The sequence below is a fragment of the Equus asinus genome, chromosome 18, assembly GCF_041296235.1.
Source record: "Equus asinus isolate D_3611 breed Donkey chromosome 18, EquAss-T2T_v2, whole genome shotgun sequence".
NCBI classification, from domain to species: domain Eukaryota; kingdom Metazoa; phylum Chordata; class Mammalia; order Perissodactyla; family Equidae; genus Equus; species Equus asinus.
This window is the reverse complement of record NC_091807.1, coordinates 35,606,772-35,610,100: the sequence shown is the minus strand read 5'-3', so window position 1 is coordinate 35,610,100 and position 3,329 is coordinate 35,606,772. Positions and strand designations below refer to the sequence as shown.

General features: G+C 48.3%; 1 long non-coding RNA gene across 1 annotated transcript; it reads left to right on the top strand.

Moving 5' to 3' along the window:
• Positions 1-216: 216 nt before the first annotated feature.
• Positions 217-2,683, top strand: LOC139040992 (uncharacterized). Its single transcript, XR_011495416.1, has 3 exons — positions 217-464; positions 1,128-1,537; positions 2,546-2,683. It is a non-coding gene; the product is annotated as an uncharacterized lncRNA (long non-coding RNA).
• Positions 2,684-3,329: the final 646 nt, after the last annotated feature.

Sequence of the window (3,329 nt, the reverse complement as noted above, 5' to 3'; positions counted from 1 at the left end):
TCTGAGGCAGGAAGCAGGGGATGCTGGAGGGACCATGGGGTCCAGGGATCTACGAAGAAAACAAGGCTTAGTCAAACTGCAGAAAATCGTGGGCAAAGAACACTGGGGGAATGTTTGCTTAAATTTTAGTGGACTTGTTTTTAGGTGGTGGGGATCTGGTTTTCTTTGTCTTTTACTTAAAAAAATTTTTTTCAACATTGAACATGAATTACTTTTATAATTAGGAGGAAAAAAACCCCCACACCAATGAATTATAAAAAAGACCCACTGTGTTTCATTCTTCAGTGCGTCTGGTTTGGACCTGATTGCAGCGTGTGCATTCAGAAATGCCCATCCAATCTTTCGTTTCATCTTCGTAAAGACCCAAGTTGAAGAACTGATTCCAAATCTGATCATTCATCTCCCTCTGGCCACCAGTCAGCGTATACCTACTTCCGGGGACTCGGAATGCAGCAACCGGCAAGGTAAATAGTTTCTGTCCTCGTGGAGTTTGTGGTCTTTGAGGGCCCAACCTGGTGGATGTCTGGACCTGACCACTGGAGTCCCGGTTCTGAACAGGCAAACCTGGGAACAGCCCCATGATGGATGGTATGCTCATGAGGCTAATTTTTCTCCATGCTATTACATGTAACAGTAGCAGAAAAGTACAGCCAATCCTTATTATTTGCGGATTCCATATTTGCCAATTTACCTATTCACTAAAGTTTATTTGTAAGCTCCAAATCAATACTCCCGATAATTTTTTCATCATTTGTGTGGACGTGTGCAGAGTGGCCAAAAATTTGAGTTGCCTGATGCACACGATTCCAGCTGAGGTTGAGCAAGGCGACACTCTGCCTTCTTGTCTTGGCCTCATACACAGAGGACCGGAGGATGGAGACGGGAGGGGCAGGGCAGTGGAGAGTAAGAAGCTCCAGCTTGGGGGCCAGCTGGATGGGGTTCGAATCCCAACTCTGGCACCTGTTAGTGGGACGGCCTCAGGCAAGTCATTTAACACTTCTGAACCTCGTTTGCTTTTTCTTTTGTAAAATAAAGTAGGATCTGCCTGGATGAGTCGTTTTTAGGATTGAGGATTACAATCGATGCGAGATATGATTATGCTGTGTATATGTTCCTGCCTCCCCTAGGAGCATGGTTCTGTATCCACTCATTCAGCGTTCATGACGACTTTATGGACTCTAACTAATGAGAAGAATGAGAATCGACTCTACTTGGCTTGGAGGTCTCCAGCCAAAGAGGAGCCTGTTGGGTGGACATCTCACAGGGTGACAGTTCTGTCCCCTGAGGACTGGGGGTTGTGTGGGGCAGGAGGAGGAGAAATGCTGAGGAATGTCTTGGTTGGCTCAGGCTGCTCTAACAAAATATCACAGACTGGGCGGCTGAAACAACAGAAATGTGTGTCTTAACATTCTGGAGGCTGCGGAGTCCAAGATCAAGATGCCAGCTGATTCGGTTCCTGGTGAGACTCTTTCTGGCTCGCAGACGGCTGTGTTCCCCTCGTATCCTCATATGATGGAGAGAGAGAGAGGGAGAGGAAGTAAGCTTTCCTGTCTCTTCTTATAAGCCACTAATCCCATCATGAGGGCTCCACCCTCATGACCTAATAACCTCTCAAAGGCCCCATCTCCAAATAGCATCCCAATGGGGAGTGGGCTTCACTATATGAGTTTGGGAGGAACGCAAAGATTCAGTCCATCGCAAGGAGAGAGAACCGTTGCCCTGCAGGCAGTCCTGGATAAGGAGAGAGAGAGAGACATCCGGGGGGTCAGGGAAGCTGATAAGGCGTTCAGCACTTGGGGAGAAATGGGGAGAAGGTGCGGAGAGGGAGATGGAGGCTGCTGAGGACACACGTTTCCATGGCGTGGCGAGCAGCCCTCCAGCTGCCGCACCAACACCGCGTTGCAGGAGCGTAAATTCAGTTATATTTATAACTTCTTCCCTGGGATAAAAATTGAGTTATTTTTTTAGATATGGTTTTATTTTCATTTTCAATTACCATTTTTCCCCCTGACTTATGGATGCTTTGGAGCTTAAAAGAACAGCTCTTGGGATGTGGCCACTGCATCTGCGTCATAGCCGACAACCACTATCTAAATCCTTCATTACCAGGGAGAGATTTATTTTCCCAAGTCTTCAATCTTAGCTGAGTGGAATATTTAATAGAATTGCTGGTTTCTGTGGCTGTCTCTTCCTCTTTTCCCTACCAGGCTGGCCTGGGAGTCCACTGCAAACCGTCGGGGCTGGAGTTCGGTCTCCTTGCTGGCCTTCTGCAGCAATGCTGCCCAGAACTGAGGGGAGCAGGTGGTGGTGCAAAGCCCTGCCCCTTGTCTGGTGTTTTGGACTGAATTGTGTCCCCCTACTACTCCCCGCCCAATTTACATGTTGAAGCTCTAACCTCCAAAGTGACTGTATTTGGAGACTAGGCTTCTAAGGCTGAGTAAGGTTAAATGAGGTCGTAGGGGTGGGGCCCTCATCTACTAAGACTGGTGTCCTTGGAAGAAGAAGAGGAGACGCCAGAGCTTTCTTCCTCTGCACCTGTGCACAGAGCAAAGGCCACGTGGGGACAGGAAGGTGGCCTCCTACAAGACAAGGAGACAGTTCTCACCAGAAAGCCATGCCACTGACATCTCGATGTTGGACTTCAGCCTGCAGAATGGTGAGAAAATAATGTCTGTGGTGTAAGTCACCCCGTCTGTGGTGTTTTGTTATGGCAGCCCGAGCTGACTAATACACCTGGTAATGAGGAGTGGAATCAGGGCCACCCCACTTTGTGTCTTGGAGCAGGCCTTGTGGGTTGCCTCCTCAGCCCCGACTTAGCTGTACCCCCTTTCTCATAGGACCCAGAAATACCCAGTTCTAGGGTTCGGGTGGGGTCACTCCTGATCACCTGAAGCTAATCTGTACATTGAAATCTTTGGGCCGTGGTGATTGGTTCAGGAGTGAGCATATTGGTCCCATCAGAGGAAAGCCCAGGGTTTTTGTTCAGTGGTTGAGGAGAGAGAAAATCCCTCTCTTTGGATCTAAATGAGGACTCACGGAGCCTGGAGGCTCCTGACAGACAGCTCATCACCATGAGGGCTTGAGACAGATCCAGTGGTGTCCCAGAGAAAGGGAAGTACAGTCCTGAAGACATTATGAATATCCAGCCCTAAAGGCACTGTCCCAGCTCTGGACTTTTCAGTTAGTTGACAACAGATCTCTTCTATTGTTCTAGCTAATTGTGTTGTGTTTCTTGTGACCTGCCTCTAAATGCATCTTACTGGAACTCTCGCCCACCAATTGATTTCCCACACGGCAGTCAGGGTGAACTTTTAAGAATATGAAGCTGG